This window comes from Pongo pygmaeus, chromosome 3, assembly GCF_028885625.2.
Source record: "Pongo pygmaeus isolate AG05252 chromosome 3, NHGRI_mPonPyg2-v2.0_pri, whole genome shotgun sequence".
In the NCBI taxonomy this organism is placed as follows: Eukaryota; Metazoa; Chordata; class Mammalia; order Primates; family Hominidae; genus Pongo; species Pongo pygmaeus.
In genome coordinates this window covers 62,645,591-62,664,736 of record NC_072376.2, presented here as the reverse complement: position 1 = coordinate 62,664,736, position 19,146 = coordinate 62,645,591, and the positions used below count along the sequence as shown (strand labels likewise).

At 45.9% G+C, this 19,146-nt stretch overlaps 1 pseudogene; it reads right to left on the bottom strand.

The window, feature by feature from the left end:
• Positions 1-18,197: 18,197 nt before the first annotated feature.
• LOC129034544 (putative uncharacterized protein FLJ46235) lies at positions 18,198-18,899 on the bottom strand (annotated as a pseudogene).
• Positions 18,900-19,146: the final 247 nt, after the last annotated feature.

Genomic DNA, 19,146 nt, shown 5'->3' with positions numbered 1-19,146 from the left:
GGGAATCTACACAGTGGCTGACAGCCATTGCCTGAGATGTTCTCAGATGAAACATCTTTACAGGCATGACTGTGCATAGAAAGTTGCACCAGCTGTAGAAATTTCACACCATCTGACTGAACATAGCCTTATCCCTCAGAGTGTAAATAAACTAACTCAAGATTACTAGCAAATCTGGACCATCCAGATGGCTCCAGCAGACATTTAATTGATAAGACAAAGAAACAACTATTATTTAGAGTATTTTAATTTTATTTTGTGCCATGTTTTCATATATGTGTTTATTGAATGAGTGGAGTTGCTACAAGTAAAATCATGAAACTTAGTTTTTCCTCATGCCACTGTCTTTGAAACATAAAATAGTAGATCTCCCTTTTCTGCTTGGACAATATTTGTGGCAGACCTTGTGGCAAGTGTGCTTATTTTAGATATTGAGGTCTAATTTGGGGGCATTAAAATATTCACTGTTATTTAAAGGAAAATGTGAGTTTTTCATTCAGTTCAATGCTTCTCTCCCTACGCTAACTTTATCATGATTCAGTTTCAGAAACCTACATAAAGAAGGGGCACATGGTCACTTTCTTTTGTCTTTTCTTTCCAACTCTTTAATAATAATTGTCCTTTAATATTTCCCCTGTACTCAAATTCAGAGAGGAGTTTCCCTAAAAATAAAAGCCAAGTCAAAAGTGACTAGTGTATCTGACATCTGGCATTGGTGTCTTAGCTGGGATAGATGCCCAAATATGTCTGTCTCCCAATGGACTATTCTGTGGGTTGTTCTGAAACTCCCCCACGTGGGAAGCTCTCACTGCAATATTTTGTGAAAAGGTCAATGTACCTTCTGTATTCTCTTCTCACTTCCTGCTTCTGGTGTTACACCACAAAAAGACTCCTGATGGAGTCTATACACTCATCCCATCAGTGTAACCTTCAAGATAATTCATGTCTCTTTGTTTACCAGGGTCCTCTTGGACCCTGAAAAGAGCTAACACACTTGTTCCTTACCCTTCTTATTAGTGCTTCTTGCTTCCTGTCTCTAATTCTCTGCCATTTTCATCTTTCTCCTCAGCTTTACTTTTAAAAGTGTCGATGTCAGAGTCACATACCAAATTCACTACATGCAGATCTCTAGGTGGTTGATCGAATTGATTTGAAGAAGTTTGAGGTGTAAGGGAGAAATATTTAACATTCTGACGATTATTTCCAATAAATACTCTTTATACATGTTTCTGTATTTGTAGATAAGCTTTAGGTAGATGATGGGATAAAATCTGAAGAACCAACTTTGGGTCAATCCCTCAGCAAGTCCTGAATAAATTATCAAGATATTTATCACCAATTGTTCCCATTTCTGTGCCTCAGTTCAAATTGAAATGACAGGGGACATATCTTTTAATATCCTATCACATATATTTCATGTATACGCTGTCTACATGGCAAATGAATCTTCTGTTTGCTTTCTTGTTTTTTGTTTGTTTGTTTAATATCATCTAATCCTTTATGAAGGCATTTAAGCATTGAACTGAATTCCCTTCCTGTGCCTCAGGAAAAAATTTAGGCACCTATTGGAGCTGAATTATCTTATACTATAAATCTCTCAGTCCTTTTTGAGCAGAAACATAATCAGGTGAAGTACTTACTGAACCATTCAGATACAAAAATATTTATCTTGGTTGATAAGAAATTTAAAAACAAAATGTACTGTGGCAGAATATATTACAAAGAGGAAAAAGAGAGAGATTTTATATAAGGCTTCTCTAAGATGTAGTAGAAGAACTCCCTCTTTTTTTGTTTATATAATTGAGATTTGAAAAATGTCCACAGTGCAAGCTGATAGCTTTCAACTAGTTCTCAATTATGAAGGATGTTTTTAAATTCTGAATTTCTGTAGGACTCTAAACAGAGAGAAACTGGAGAGCCAAGGGACCTGAAGTCAAAGTTCAAAAGTGTGACCAAAATTAAGAAATATTACAAGTATATTAAAATTAAGCAGATTATCAAATTCTAAGTGTAGAAATAAGGTTAGGTCTGTTTGGGTAAACACATGTTTACTTAAATTATTTCATATATACCAAATATTTATAGATTGAGGCTAAATTCCAAGAAAGCCACTCTTCAAATTTGAAGATGTTGCCATCATACAAAAGATTTTACATAATCTTTAAACAAAAGCATATAGTCATACATAAAAAAGCTTTCTTTCTTTTTTTTTTTTAAGGTGGAGTTTCACTCTTGTTACCCAGGCTGGAGTGCAATGGCACAATCTCGGCTCACCACAACCTCCACCTCCCGGGTTCAAGGGATTCTCCTGCCTCAGCCTCCCAAGTAGCTGGGATTACAGGCATGCACCACCACACCTGGCTTATTTTGTATTTTTAGTAGAGATGGGGTTTCTCCATGTTGGTCAGGCTGGTCTTGAACTCCCGATCTCAGGTGATTCACCCACCTTGGCCTCCCAAAGTGCTGGGATTACAGGCATGAGCCAACGCACCCAGCCAAAAACACACTCTTTAAGGCTAAAATCATTTTACTCCATATTGTGTTGCATATATTAAACTTAGTAGCTTTAACAAAACACGTAAGAATTTTAAATATTAACCAAAAAAATTCTTAAAAAATCAATTTATGTCATCCCCACATCACTGTGACTTATCTGTATAATAAATTCATTTAATTCTATTACATTTATTTTTTATTAGAATGTTGCTATTGTACTCTGAAGGGTCAAATGATACAGTTATATAGTATAGCACCACCAGAAAAATATTTTATAGCAAGAGGAAACATTGAGAAAATATAGAAAATAGTTCAATTGATTGGACATGAACAAATATCTTTTAAATACGGATATACTGGTGACCAGAGTCTCTAAGAAAATTTTAAATTTCTAAGAAATTTTTAAGAAATTTTAAATTTCTAAGAAAATTTTAAATCTATTAATGAATTATATATATATATATACACACACATATATATGCTAATGAAAAAATATGAGAAATAAATCATGGTCAACATTTCAAAATTTATAATTTTTAGGATACCACAATTTTCTGGATTTTTTAATGTAGCATTTTATTTAGTCAGGAAAATTTACTGAATGTTTTTGTGCAAGGCCCTGGGGGATGCAAAATAGGGTAATTTGAAGTCATTGGCCTTCAAAGAGATAAATTGTTAAACAAAGAAGATAAGGTACATGGTGCCTGATTGACAAGGATGGCGATTCAGAGTTAGGAGGCAGAAAATGCCACAAGAAACATGATGCTTTCCCAATACTTTGCATTTACCTAATAAGTTTTATCATATGAAATGAGTGGCGGGGATCATAATTTTATGACTGTGCACTCTGACTTTGTGCCCTTGGACAAATTATATATCTTGAGTCCTCATTTATTTTTTCTTCACAATAAGATAGTAGTTCCTAATGCATGAAATTGCTGTCAGAATTAAGCTATATCTTTTTTTAAAATTTTTTAAATTAATTTTTTAGATGGATTTTCACTCTTGTTACCCAGGCTGGAGTGCATTGGCATGATCATGGGTCACTGTAACCTTCACCTCCCAGGTTCAAGTGATTCTCCTTCCTCAGCCTTCTGAGTAGCTGGGATTACAGGTGCCCACCACCATGCCCGGCTAATTTTGTATTTTTAGCAGAGATGGGATTTCACCTTGTTGGCCAGTCTGGTCTCAAACTCCAGACCTCAAGAGATCCACCCACCTCAGCCTCTCAAAGTGCCGATTACAGGCGTGAACCACTACTCCCGGCCCTATATGTTTAACTTGGACAGTGCTAGACATACAATCAACTGTCAATTAATAATAGTAACTTAATATAAATTATTAGAAAATTTTATTGTTACTCCCACTTTACATGTGAAATGCTGCCTACCCTGAAGCAGCTTGTATCTGGCAGAGTTACCTAAGAAAAGCATGTCTATATGGCTCACTCCATGGCTTTCTTAGGAAGATTCCTTTAAATGTCATGCAGTTTTCTGTTTTCTCCTTCATCCCTTAACATTAAACCTTCCAGATGTTTCTTTTCCATTCTAAAAGCATGTACAGAAGAACAGAGAATAAATTGCATAATCTGGTTAGCACCTAAGTGGCAGAATCCTAATTCTGGTCCCTGTTGACAAAGCCAGTGTATCTTTTCCAACAAGAAAAGAAGGAAACTTAAGAGGGAGCAATGACTTTGGGCTGGAGGGAAATGATCAGAATTTAAGCTGGATACTAAAGGGTACTATGCTCGTTAGAGATCGCATTGATCTGCATGTGACACATTTCAGCTAAACATGGGGGATTCGCTGAAATTTTTCCTCTTATAAAAAGTGCTCACAGCCAGATAGTGCCTGGCTTTGGTTCACCAGCTTGAGGATGCTGGGGCTAAATTTCCTTTCTCTATTCTTCATACTGTCAGATGGATGTTGAAGCTCCAGCCATTACATTATTTAGACAGCAGGGGAGAAAAAGGAAATGGGAAGTTTGACACATGTATTAGTAGAGCAAATTTGCCCTCCTATGCCCGGCACATTTCCAGTTTTCTGTCATTTTTCAGAAATGTGTCATATGATCATCCCTTCCTATAAGAGACTCCGTAAAGATGTTTTACCTTTTAAGGTTCATGACAGTGAATCTGATGAGACTGGTAAAATGATGGGAATGTATACCGAGTGAACCACAAATTATGTGCCCCAAAGGTGGGCTTACTTGCATGGCCAGAGATGGGAGAAAGAAATTACAAGCAACCAAAGGTTCAGAGATTTTGGAGACTGATGAATAATCTAGTCAGAATCAGAAAGCAGTGGTTCTTAGGGGTCAATCAGGCCAGGCAAGGTGGCTCATGCCTGTAATCCCAGCATGCTGGGAGACCGAGGTGGCCAGATCACGAGGTCAGGAGATCAAGTCCATCCTGGCCAACATGGTGAAACTCCGTCTCTACTAAAACTACAAAAATTAGCTGGGTGTGGTGTCAGGTGCCTGTAATCCCAGCTACTCAGGAGGCTGAGGCAGGAGGATTGCTTGAACCCAGGAGGCAGAGGCTGCAGTGAACCGAGATTGTGCCACTGCACTCTAACCTGGTGACAGAACAAGAATCTATCTCAAAATAAATAAATAGATAAATAAATAAATACAGTCAACCAAAGGAGTGGGGAAACATTTATTTAAAAACAGGAAAAAGTCTCATGAGAGATACAAATGAAGACAGTGTTTTAGAAATTACAGAGATTATGGTTACAACTCTGAGAAAGATAGAGTGTAGGAGGAAAAGAGAGAAAATGTGAAGATAATCCTTGAGAATAGCTTCACTGAGAAAGCAGTAATAAGACCAAGGAAAGGTGCGGCCAGAGAAGCAAGACAAGGTGGAGAGTGAGTAGCGTCATAGAAGCCCATGCAGTGAAGGAAAGCAGGGTCACTATTTGGAGACTTCGACTATCCTACACTTGCATCAAGAAAAATGAAATGAAAAACCCACTGCTTTTAAAATTTCTTCCATGACTTCAGAGAGAAATTCTTGTAGACTCTCTGGGAAATGTCATGACTCAAGGCTTGAGCTAATTGATGGAAGAGGATAGCAGCTGGAATAAAATACAAATTATTTTAGAAGTTTTGCTGTCAAAGAGAAGGGAATTCAGTGAGGTTGGGAGTTACAGAAGATAACAAACATAAGAAAAGTTATTTTATGTAGTTTTTGTGTTTTGTTGTTAATGAGGAAATATTAGTATGTGTGTCAGAAAAATGCTAGCGGAAATTTAGAGATTAAAATGGAAAAAAATAGGAGGGAAAATACTTGGCTTTTTAAGTGGATGTTTTATTTATTTTTGATTGTTCAAAGTCTGATAATGTACAGACTTACATGCTTGCCAAATATAGTTCATTTGTTTAAGTAAGAGGGAATAATATTTATTAAACTGTTGAATGTTTACTATATTCCAGCAAAGTTACACAGGTTATCTCATTTGGTGATTGAAAAATTCCTAAGAATATCTGCTTCAAAATGTTGGCATGAGAATGCAATTATCAACATGTAAAATGCTTAAAATAGGTCCTAGCATGTTATAAGCAGTACTACTATAGTTATAATTAATAGCAATTGTAGAAACAATATTTTACACTGCTTTCTTTTATCGAAAACTGGAGTTCAAGTAATTTAATAAATGGATCTGCATTAATGAAAGAAAGTAAATTAGAAATTACTTTGAAAGAAACTAAATTAGAATTCTGTCTCAGGTGTGTCTGACTCCAAACCCCACTGAGTTTCAGGAGGAACAGATTCTGTTAAACATCTTAAGGAGAGTGTCACAGTCATAGGCCTAGTTCAGGGACAGAGACAGTCTTCTACAGACTTAGTAGAGGAGTTGAGTTTATCAAAAGCAATGAATAATTCAAAACCCAATTCTTAGATAATGTTATGGTTATTAAAAGAGAATACAAGGTAGGAACAAAATGTCAGCAGCAAAATGGGTAACCAGGATGAGCACAAGTTGGAGTCATTAGTAGTCAGGGTATTGCCTAATATTGGTGAGGTGCTCCTTAAATTTCTTCTGCTAAAATGTTAGTTTTTTTTCTGGAGGCTAGAACTATCCTACACTTGCATATGGGAGGCAAGCAAATTTAACTTTTAGAAAGAATGGCATGCAAATGCTAAGAATCAGGTAAGGCATTTAATACTAAAAACTCAGTTATTAAATCAAGTTAAATAGAATAATCCTAAATTCTTTAAATGTTTATGTAGTGCAGTTTGCAATATACTGAATCACTGATCCTTGGATCTTAGGGCACTATATCAATTTATATATATATAATCAATCAATCCAGATATGGTCAATTTTTCATAAAAAAGTAATTGTTATTAACCACAGAAATAAGCACTCAAATAGAAACCACATATAGTTACTGTATTCTCAATTTTGGAGACTTTAATGACTTTGAAATATTAATTTATGTATTTATTTATCCTTCACTTCACAAACATTTATTATAAAGTACCGTTCAGAAGCCAGTATGTTTGGAAATAAATAATGAGCTGGCTCTCACCTGTAATCCCAGCACTTTGGGAGGCCGAGGCAGGCAAATCACGAGGTCAGGAGATCGAGACCATCCTGGCTAACATGGTGAAACCCCATCTCTACGAAAAATATAAACAATTACCCAGGCATGGTGGTGGGCGCCTGTAGTCCCAGCTACTCGGGAGGCTGAGGCAGGAGAATGGCGTGAACCTGAGAGGGAGAGCTGGCAGTGAGCCGAGATCGTGCCACTGCACTCCAGCCTGGGCAACAGAGTGAGACTCCATCTCTAATAATAATAATAATAATAATAGTAATAATAATGAGCTGTATACCTGTAAGAAAGATGGAGTATTCCAGAGTGAAAAAGCCATGCACTTCAGAATTAGGAATTATATACCATCACATAACATATAAATTACAAAACTAATACAAGAAGGATTTGCAAATGAAGTAATGTATTCTTTCACACTGAATATAAGATTTGTATATATAATTATATAAATAATTATATCCAATTAGAAAGGTTAAAAAAGGCAAATATAACAGTTATTTTAAAATCCCAGGGACTGTGTATATATGTGTTTATTAAAGAAGCTGTCAAAATTAACCTTTTATAATTGTAACTGAATGCAAGTCCAGCTGCTCACTGCTCGAGGGCCAGAATACAAGAAGCAAAGTGTAGTGAAAGGAAAGCAACTTCATTCAAATGCTAGCAGTTGGGAAATGGTCAGGTTCTTGCCTCCAAAAGACCATTTCAAATGTTAGTCTTGGGAGAAGGGGTTTAAAAGGGAGAGACTTGGTATGGAAACCAGCAGGAGAAACACAGGGTGCAGGTCTGAATATCTTGTTCCAAAGGCTATCTTGAGTCACCGTCCACCTGGAGTGCTGGCTGGACCATCTCGGTTGTGGCTGGGTTGTAGATTATCTGTCCTGAGGCAATCTCCTTGTTGGGGAGAATTCCGCAGCTGGGCCTCCTTGCCTGGCTTATTATAAAATTAGACCCTGGAATTTCTTAACAAGCATGCCGTTAGATAAGTGTGTATGGTGCAAGGGACTGTCTGCTGGGAAACAGGGAAGCAGAGTTTCGAAGTACATTTCAAGGCTTTATCTCAAGGCTAAGAAAAAATGTTTCTACAATCTGTTTCAAGGTTACATCTTAAGACTTGAGAGGAAGAAAAGGAAAAAAAAAAAGGTTTAAAATGAGTTTCAAAGTTAAAATACTTGTTTACAAAATTAAATAAAATGCATTCACATGGGAACATCATCATCGATATATGCACAAACACATATGCACATAAATTTTCACTGCTATTGATGTTTACTATCTACTCATTTAGTATAAACGCTTGCTTCAAGAAAGATTAAGTGTTAAAAATCATAACTTTATCTGAGAGATGAATGAGTTAAGGCTAATTAAGTACTTCATTAAAGAAAGAGAACATACTAAAGTATTAATTATATTTAAAGCCTCAAACAATATACTTAAATTATGTGCTGAGCAGTTTTTTTTAAATGAGTAAGTTACAAGGCTTGTTTAGAGTAAAAAATAAGAGTGTTTTATCTATCGAAATCAAATTTTGCTAAGGCAGTTTCTAAAAATGATGAGCCAAAAGGCTGTTAAATATTTTAGCAAATGTTATATTTATGAAACAATAACAATGCCAATTTATATTCTTTTCTGTGCTTAAGTACTAGATATAATGTCATGTAGGTCAGATGAAGGATATTTATATTTAAAGTGTTCTGACATCTCACTGGTTCTCAGTATAGATAGAAAGATGTTAACTAATTCTAGACTTTTAAAATTAATTCAGGGATAACCAACCATACAACAACTATTGAGTTTATAATTTCCAATTCAGCAGAGAAAAAAAATGATAAACCTAATAATTGGAAATTGACTAAATGTCTTCATAAAGACAGAGATTTGTGGAATTCAATTTTTTAAAAAGTTCAACTATATAGTTGCTTTTTATAAGGAGTATAACTAAAATGTAAGGACATGAAACTCAGCTGCCCACCTGAGCTGCTCATTCCCAGCACATGGCCAGTGAGGACATAGCGAGTGACGAGGAACACATGGTCATCCACGAGGAGGGGGTGATGATGTCATTGCTGATGACGGCTTTAGCACCACTGACACTGATCTCAAGTTCAAGGAGTGGGTGACCGGCTGAGAGTGGGGACAGCTCTGGGGAGGAGCCAGAGGGCAACAAGGGCTTTGGTGGGAAGGTATTTGCACCTGTCATTTTTTCCTTCTTTACTCCTGCTGCCCCTTGCTGGATCCTGAGCCCCCAGGGTCCCCCGATCCAACTGCAGTTTTTGGCAAAGTCTATGGTCCCACCCCGTCCTCCTCCTACACATACTCGGATGCTTCCTCCTCAACCTTGGCACCCACCTCCTTCTTACTCGGCCCAGGAGCCTTCAAGCCCAGGAGTCTGGTCAGGGCAGCAGAGCGGGCCCCCTACAGCCCCTATCCCTGGGGATGGGGGCCCAGGGACGCCTTCCAAGGCGACCTGTTTCCTCCCAATGGATCCTGCCATATTCTGGTGCGAGAGACCTGAAAGTGTGGGCGACCTGGAGCTACCAGGCCCCTCAGTCATTGCGGTCCCTCCCAACACTAAGGCTTTCCTAGGCAGGAGCTGGGCTGAGCCACCCGGGGGGCAGAGCCTGAATAGGAGAAACTGACTGGGCTTTGGGGGTCAGGGCAGAGGGAATACCACGGACATGGATCCCACACTGGAGGACCCCACCATGCCCAAATGCAAAATGAGAAGATGCTCCAGCTGCAGCCCAAAGCCCAACACCCCCAAGTGTGCCATGTGTGATGGGGACAGCTTCCCCTTTGTCTGCACAGGTGGAGAAGCTGAGGACGGGCTGAGGGAACCAGAGACCGAGAAGGCGCTGTCCTCTTCACTGCACACGCCCTGGACCAGTGCCGGCACTGATCATGCAGCTCTTCCAGGCCCACTGCTTCTTCCTGTCCACTAGGCCACAGCCGCCCTCCAGGCCCACTATGCACACATCTTCCCCTCCAAGGTTTGTTCTGCCCCTGCCCTGACTCCCAGCCCTGCGGGGGTCCTGACCCCACCTCACCTGGCTCAGACTCTGACGCTGCCCTGGCTGCCCCACCACTGCCTCTGCCCGAGAGTCACGTGAGGCTGACAGTAGGGGCAGGGGCAGCAGTGGTGCCAGTTGGGGGGAGGTCCAGTGGGAGGAGCCTCAGCCTCGCAGGCTGCTCTGTGGGATTGATGACTGCATGATCTTCTGGGCACCTCACGGATCTTCAACTGCAGATGAAATGGATGCTGGTGGTGGGTGCAGGGCCACTGGGAGCTGCTGCATGGGTCCCAGAGGCTGGACTGGGGCAGGTGCCAACTGAAGCTGCTGGGGCAGCATGGGCAGGATGTTCTGCACACAAACCTTGGAGAAGAAGATGTGTGCATAGCGGGTCCACTGCTGCTGCCCCTGCCCTGACTCCCAGCCCTGCCTGACCACATCTCACCCTGCTCAGGCTCTGGCGCAACCCTGGCTGCCCTGCCACTGCCTCTGCCCCAGAGTTGGGGCCTCGACAGCCTGGCTGGAAGGGGACACCCCAGCCCTGAATCAACACCTGGGTCCCTCCATAACTACCACAGGCAGGTGGGTGACCCCAAAGAAGATCCCAGGACTCACAGTACCCCCTGAGAACATGGACAGTATGTGGGGGTAGCAACGGAGGGCAGGATGGTTATCTTCTGCCGGGTAAAGCCATTTAATCCTTTCAGTTTGGGTGGGACGGAATAAGGCCTGCTTTTTTTTTTTTGGAGACATAGTCTTGCTCTGTCGCCCAGGCGGGAGTGCAGTGGTGCAATCTTGGCTCACGGCAACCTCTTCCTGCCAGGTTCATGCCATTATCCTGCCTCAGCCTTCCGGGTAGCTGGGATTACAGGTGCACGCTACCACATCCGGCTAATTTTTGTATTTTTAGTACAGACAGGGCTTCACCATCTTGGCCAGGCTGATTTTGATCTCCTGACATCGTGATCCGCCTGCCTCCACCTCCCAAAGTGCTGGGATTACAGGCGTGAGCCACCATGCCTGGCCAAGGCCTGCTCCTCTTATATATACCCCCTACCCCTGCAGCTGTGCCAGGGGAAAGCTGGGCAGTTTCCCTCCTCCGAGCCCCTGTACATACCATGAAGCGTGGGACCTTCCGAGCTTTTCACTTTTCGGAAAATAGCTCCTGCTGGGGCTACAAGATGGAGTGTGAAGAGGGCCTTGGGCCACAGGGAGGCGCCTGTGGAATAGGGGGAGTTCATGCATCCCTTCTTTCCCCAGAGGGGCTGGACTCAGGTGAGTATGGGGGTGGGGGCTCCTGCACTTCGACACAGGCAGCGGCAGGGTTTTCTCCCCATTCCCTCTGCACTCTCAACTTGAGTTGTACTTTTTAAGAAAGTGATTCACCCTGCCTTTGCCCCCTTCCCCAGAACAGAACACGTTGATCATGGGCGATATTTCTTATTGTGCCAAAAAGTTGCCATGACCGTCATTAAACCTGCTTAACACCAAATAATAAGGAAAATAAAATAAAAAATTCGGGCTTGGTGCAGAAACTCACTCCAAATAAATTACCTATCAAAATATTTATATAATGGTGGAAAATTCCAAAATTCCATATTTTGGGATTTATACACAAAAGATAAAAAAAATTAGAGGCCAAGAGGCTGCCGGAAGGGAAAAACGGGACCTGGAAAGGCCGTTGTGAGGAATGAGCTGGGCCTAAAGAGGCCACTGGCAGGCGGGAGCTGGGCCTGCCGAAGTGGCCGAAAAGCAGGAGCTCGGGAATGGGGAGGCCACAGTGAGGCGAGAGCTAGCTGGGCATGGAGAGTCTGCCGTTAGGCCAAGACCGGGCCCGTGCAGGCCTTTGGGAGGCAGGAGGCCGGGCCTGCAAAGGCCAACTGGAGGTCAAGTTCTGGGCCTGAAGAGGCCGCCGAAAGTCAAAACCAGGGCCTGGGAAGTCCGCTGAGAGCCATGAGCTGGGCTGGGCCGAAAGAGGCCACTGGGAGGCAGGAGGAGCTGGGCCTGGAGAGACTGACTTGAGGAAGTTTTTTTTCTTTTTAAAAAATTTTTATTTTATAGTGGCAAGAAAATTAGCATGAGGTCTACCCTGAACAAAAGTTTAAATTTAAAATACAGTATTGTTCACTATACGAACAATGTTGGGTAGCAGATGCCTAGAAATTTTTCAATTTGCATAACTGAGATTTTATAACCATTGATCAGCAACTTACCATTTCCCCTTTACCCTGGCCCTTGAAAACCACCGTTTATTCTTTTTTTTCGACTAATTGATATTTATAGCATGCTTCATACAACTGCAGAATATACATTCTTTTTTTTCTTTTTATTATTATTATTATTATTATTATTATTATTATACTTTAGGCTCTATAGTACATGTGCGCAACGTGAAGGTAAGTTACATATGTATACATGTGCCATGCTGGTGCGCTGCACCCACCAACTCGTCATCTAGCATTAGGTATATCTCCCAATGCTATCCCACCCCCCTCCCCCGACCCCACAACAGTCCCCAAAGTGTGATGTTCCCCTTCCTGGGTCCATGTATTCTCATTGTTCAATTCCCACCTATGAGTGAGAATATGCGGTGTTTGGTTTTTTGTTCTTGTGATAGTTTACTGAGAACGATGATTTCCAATTTCATCCATGTCCCTACAAAGGACGTGAACTCATCATTTTTTATGGCTGCATAGTATTCCATGGTGTATATGTGCCACATTTTCTTAATCCAGTCTATCATTGTTGGACATTTGGGTTGGTTCCAAGTCTTTGCTATTGTGAATAATGCCGCAATAAACATACGTGTGCATGCGTCTTTATAGCAGCATGATTTATAGTCCTTTGGGTATATACCCAGTAATGGGACGGCTGGGTCAAATGGTATTTCTAGTTCTAGATCCCTGAGGAATTGCCACAAAGACTTCCACAAGGGTTGAACTAGTTTACAGACCCACCAACAGTGTAAAAGTGTTCCTATTTCTCCACATCCTCTCCAGCACCTGTTGTTTCCTGACTTTTTAATGATTGCCATTCTAACTGGTGTGAGATGGTATCTCATTGTGGTTTTGATTTGCATTTCTCTGATGGCCAGTGATGGTGAGCATTTTTTCATGTGTTTTTTGGCTGCATAAATGTCTTCTTTTCAGAAGTGTCTGTTCATGTCCTTCGCCCACTTTTTGATGGGGTTGTTTTTTTCTTGTAAATTTGTTGGAGTTCATTGTAGATTCTGGATATTAGCCCTTTGTCAGATGAGTAGGTTGCGAAAATTTTCTCCCATTTTGTAGGTTGCCTGTTCACTCTGATGGTAGTTTCCTTTGCTGTGCAGAAGCTCTTTAGTTTAATTAGATCCCATTTGTTAATTTTGTCTTTTGTTGCCGTTGCTTTTGGTGTTTTTGACATAAAGTCCTTGCCCATGCCTATGTCCTGAATGGTATTGCCTAGGTTTTCTTCTAGGGTTTTTATGGTTTTCGGTCTAACATTTAAGTCTTTAATCCATCTTGAATTGATTTTTGTATAAGGTGTAAGGAAGGGATCCAGTTTCAGCTTTCTACATATGGCTAGCCAGTTTTCCCAGCACCATTTATTAAATAGGGAATCCTTTCCCCATTTCTTGTTTTTCTCAGGTTTGTCAAAGATCAGATAGTTGTAGATATGTGGCATTATTTCTGAGGGCTCTTTTCTGTTCCATTGATCTATATCTCTGTTTTGGTACCAGTACCATGCTGTTTTGGTTACTGTAGCCTTGTAGTATAGTTTGAAGTCAGGTAGCGTGATGCCTCCAGCTTTGTTCTTTTGGCTTAGGATTGACTTGGCGATGCGGGCTCTTTTTTGGTTCCATATGAACTTCAAAGTAGTTTTTTCCAATTCTGTGAAGAAAGTCATTGGTACCTTGATGGGGATGGCATTGAATCTGTAAATTACCTTGAGAAGGATGGCCATTTTCATGATATTGATTCTTCCTACCCATGAGCATGGAATGTTCTTCCATTTGTTTGTATCCTCTTTTATTTCCTTGAGCAGTGGTTTGTAGTTCTCCTTGAAGAGGTCCTTCACATCCCTTGTAAGTTGGATTCCTAGGTATTTTATTCTCTTTGAAGCAATTGTGAATGGGAGTTCACTCATGATTTGGCTCTCTGTTTGTCTGTTACTGATGTATAAGAATGGTTGTGATTTTTCTACATTGATTTTGTATCCTGAGACATTGCTGAAGTTGCTTATCAGCTTAAGGAGATTTTGGGCTGAGACAATGGGGTTTTCTAGATATATTATCATGTCATCTGCAAACAGGGACAATTTGACTTCCTCTTTTCCTAATTGAATACCCTTGATTTCCTTCTCTTGCCTAATTGCCCTGGCAAGCACTTCCAACACTATGTTGAATAGAAGTGGTGAGAGAGGGCATCCCTGTCTTGCGCCAGTTTTCAAAGGGAATGCTTCCAGTTTTTGCCCATTCAGTATGATATTGGCTGTGGGTTTGTCATAAATAGCTTTTATTATTTTGAGATACGACCCATCAATACCTAATTTATTGAGAGTTTTTAGCATGAAGGGTTGTTGAATTTTGTCAAAGGCCTTTTCTGCATCTATTGAGATAATCATGTGGTTTTTGACTTTGGTTCTGTTTATATGCTGCATTACATTTATTGATTTGCGTATATTGAACCAGCCTTGCATCCCAGGGATGAAGCCCACTTGATCATGGTGGATAAGCTTTTTGATGTGCTGCTGGATTCTGTTTGCCAGTATTTTATTGAGGATTTTTGCATCAATGTTCATCAAGGATATTGGTCTAAAATTCTCTTTTTTTGTTGTGCCTCTGCCAGGCTTTTGTATCAGGATGATGCTGGCCTCATAAAATGAGTTAGGGGAAGAGTCTTGCTCTTTAGCCGAGGCCGGAGTGCAGTGGTGCTATCTCGGCTCACAGCAAGTTCCGCCTCCCGGGTTCATGCCATTCTCCTGCCTCAGCCTCCCTAGTAGCTGGGACTACAGGCACCCGCTACCGCGCCCAGCTAATTTTTTGTATTTTTAGTAGAAATGGGGTTTCACCGTTTTAGCCAGGATGGTCTCGATCTCCTGACCTCATGATCCGCCCACCTCAACCTCCCAAAGTGCTGGGATTACAGGCGTGAGCCACCATGCCCGGCCTTGACTTGAGGAAGTTTTGCACCTGGAGAGGCTGCCAAGAGGATGGAGCTGGGCCCGGGGAGGCTGCCTTGCAGCTCTTCCAGGCCCAATTCCAGGCCAACTTGAGGATGACTTGGGCTTGCAGAGGCTGCCGGGAGGCCGGAGCTGGCCCTGGAGAGACCGACTCAAGGGCAGTCTGGGCCTGCAGAGGCCACCAGGAGGAAGAGCTGGGCCTGGAGAGGCCGACTGGAGGAAGTCCAGTGCCTGGAGCGGATGCAAAGGAGCAAACGCTAGGCCGCGAAATGCCGCCATGACGTCCCAGCTTGGCCTCCGGGAGGCAGGAGCTGGGCCTGCGGAGGCCGCCCTGAGGTGGGAGCCTGGCCCGAGGAGGCCACGGTGCCAGGCAACAGGTGGGCCTGGAGGGCCCACTGTGAGGTAGAGGCCGGGCCTCTAGAGGCCAACGGGAGGCAGGAGCTGGCACCGGAGGGGCCCTCATTGAGGACGCGTTGCGCCTGGAGAGGCCGCCGGGAGGCCGGAGCTGGGCCTGGAGAGGCTGACTTCAGGACAATTTGGGCCTGCAGAGGCCACTGGGAGGCCCAAGCTGGGCCTAGAGGAGCCCACCGACCGGACGCCGCTTGGGTCCTGGAGACGCTTTCGGAGGGCAGGAGCTGAGCCTGGCGAGGCCACCGTGAGGCCTGAGCTGGGCCTGGGGAGCTTGGCCTCTGGAAGTTGTGGGCCTACCAGGGCCACTGGGAGCTAGGCGGGAGCTGAGTCCAAAGAGGTTGTTGGGAGGCCGGAGTCGGGCCTGGAGATGCAGCAGGGAGGAAGAACTGGGCCCAGAGAGAATGCCGGGAGGCTGCAAGTGGGTCTGGAGAGGCCGACTTGAGGAGGCCCAGCCTCTGCCTCCCTCATGGCGGCCTCTACAGACCCAGCTGTTCCTCCTGGCTGTGTCTCCCAGCCCAGCTCCTGACTCCCAGCAAGCAAGCTCTTTTGGCTCAGCTCCTGCTGGCGTTTGTAGGCCCCGAAGTTTCTGCAGCCAAGCTCTTCAGGCCCACGTCCTGCCTCCCGGTGGCCTGTACAGGCCCAGCTTTGGCTGGAGAAGAGCCTCTGCAGGCCCCGCTGTTGCCTCCCAGGGGAATCTCCAGACCCAGCTGTCGTCCCACGGCGGCCTCCCGGGACCAAGTCCCTGCCTGCCTCCTGGCAGCCCACGTGCAGCCAAGCTCCTCCCTCACGGTGGCCTGTTCAGGCCCAACTCATGCCTCTGGCACCCTGCCCAGAGGCGTGAGCCCCTGCCTCACACTGGCCTCTCTCACGCTGAGAGGTCCTCCATCACGCTGGCCTGTTGAGGCCCAGCTCATGACTCCGGTGGCCTCTCCAGACCCAGCCCCTGCCTCGCTGAGGCCATCCGGAGGCCAAGCTCATGCGTCATGGCGGCCTCTCCCGGCCTGGCATTTGCTCCCTTGCATGCGCTCCAGACCCTGCACTTCCTCCAGTCGGCCTCTCCAGGCCCAGCTCTTCCTCCCAGCGGACTCTACATGCCCAAGTCATCCTCAAGTTGGCCACCCCAGGCCTGCAGACGCCGCCGGGAGGCAGGACAGGCCGACTTGACGACAGTCTGGGCCTGCAGAGGCCGCCGGGAGGAAGAGCTGGGCCTGGAGAGGCCGACTGGAGGAAGTGCAGGGCTTGGAGCGCATGCAAAGGAGCAAACGCCAGGCCGGGAGAGGCCGCCATGACGCATGAGGTTGGCCTCCGGAGGGCCTCCGCGAGGCAGGAGCTGGGCCTGCGGAGGCCGCCCCGAGGCGGGAGCCTGGCCCGAGGAGGCCACGGCGAGGCAAGAGGTGGGCCTGGAGGGCCCACTGTTGAGGTAGAGGCTGGGCATCTAGAAGCCACCAGCCAACAGGCAGGGGCTGGGCCTGGAGAGGCCACCAGAGTCATGAGCTGGGCCTCAAAAAGCTACCGTGAGGGAGCACCTCTCTCAGCGTGACAGAGGTCCTCTGAGAGAGGTCCTCTGAGAGGGGTCCTCTCTCACGCTGCGAGAGGTCCTCTGAGAGGGGTCCTCTCTCACGCTGCGAGAGGTCCTATCTCACGCTGAGGTCCTCTCTCACACTGAGAAGTCCCAGCGTGAGAGAGGACCTCTCTCAGCGTGAGAGAGGCCAGTGTGAGGCAGGGGCTCAGGCCTCTGGGCAGGGTGCCAGAGGCAAGAGTTGGGCCTCAACAGGCCAGCGTGAGAGAGGCCCTCTGAGAGGGGTCCTCTCTCACGCTGAGAGGTCCTCTGAGAGGGGTCCTCTCTCACGCTGAGAGAGGTCCTCTGAGAGGGGTCCTCTCTCACGCTGAGAGAGGTCCTCTGAGAGGGGTCCTCTCTCACGCTGAGAGAGGTCCTCTGAGAGGGGTCCTCTCTCACGCTGAGAGAGGTCCTCTGAGAGGGGTCCTCTCTCACGCTGAGAGAGGTCCTCTGAGAGGGGTCCTCTCTCACGCTGAGAGAGGTCCTCTGAGAGGGGTCCTCTCTCACGCTGAGAGAGGTCCTCTGAGAGGGGTCCTCTCTCACGCTGACAGAGGTCCCTTCTCACGCAGAAAGAGGTCCTCTCTCACACTGAGAGGTCCTCTAACATGTCCTCTCTCACGCTGAGAGAGGCCAGTGTGTGGTAGGGGCTCACGCCTCTGGGCAGGGTGCCAGAGGCATAAATTGGGCCTCAACAGGCCAGCGTGAGGGAGGAACTCTCTCAGTGCGAGGGAGTTCCTCTGAGAGGGATCCTCTTTCAGCGTGAGAGAGGTCCTCTGAGAGAGTCCTCTCTCACGCTGAGAGAGGTCCTCTGAGAGAGTCCTCTCTCACGCTGAGAGGGGTCCTCTCTCACGCTGAGAGAGGTCCTCTCACAGGTCCTCTCTCACACTGAGAGAGGTCCTCTCACAGGTCCTCTCTCACGCTGAGGTCCTGTCTCACACTGAGAGAAGTCCTAGCGTGAGAGAGGACCTCTCTCAGTGTGAGAGAGGCCAGTGTGAGGCAGGGGCTCACGCCTCTGGACAGGGTGCCAAAGGCATGAGTTGGGCCTCAACAGGCCACCATGAGGGAGGAGCTGGGCTGCTCGCAGGCTGCCGGGAGGCAGGCAGGGAGTTGGCCCCGGGAGGCCGCCGTGGGTCAAGAGCCGGGCCTGGAGAGGCCCCTGGGAGGCAAGAGCAGGGCCTGCAGAGGCTGTTCTCCAGCCAGAGCTGGGCCAGTTCAGGCACCGGGAGGCAGGAGGTGGGCATGAAGAGCTTGGCTGGAGAAAGTTCGGGGCCTACAAAGGCCAGCGGGAGCTGGGCAGGAGCTGAGCCAAAAGAGCTTGCTTGCTGGGAGGCCGGAGCTGGGCCTGGAGAGGCCGACTTCAGGATGACCTGGGCCTGCAGAGGTTGCCGGGAGGCCCAAGCTGGGCCAGGAGGAGTCCACTGACCGGACGCCGTTTGGGGCCTGGAGACGCTGTCGGGGGGCAGGAGCTGAGCCTGGAGAGGCCACCGTGAGGCCTGAGCTGGGCCTGGGGAGCTTGGCTTCAGCAAGTTGTGGGCCTACCAGGGCCGCTGGGAGCTGGGCAGGAGCTGAGTCCAAAGAGGTTGTTGAGAGGCAGGAGTAGGGCCTGGAGATGCAGCAGGGAGGAAGAACTGGGCCCAGAGAGGATGCCGGGAGGCTGCAAGTGGGTCTGGAGAGGCCGACTTGAGGAGGCCCAGCCTCTGCCTCCCTCATGGCGGTCTCTGCAGGCCCAGCTGTTCCTCCAGGCTGCGTCTCCCAGCCCAGCTCCTGACTCCCAGCAAGCAAGCTCTTTTGGCTCAGCTCCTGCTGGCGTTTGTAGGCCCCGAAGTTTCTGCAGCCAAGCTCTTCAGGCCCACGTCCTGCCTCCCAGTGGCCTGTACAGGCCCAGCTCTGGCTAGAGAAGAGCCTCTGCAGGCCCCGCTGTTGCCTCCCAGGGGCCTCTCCAGACCAGCTGTC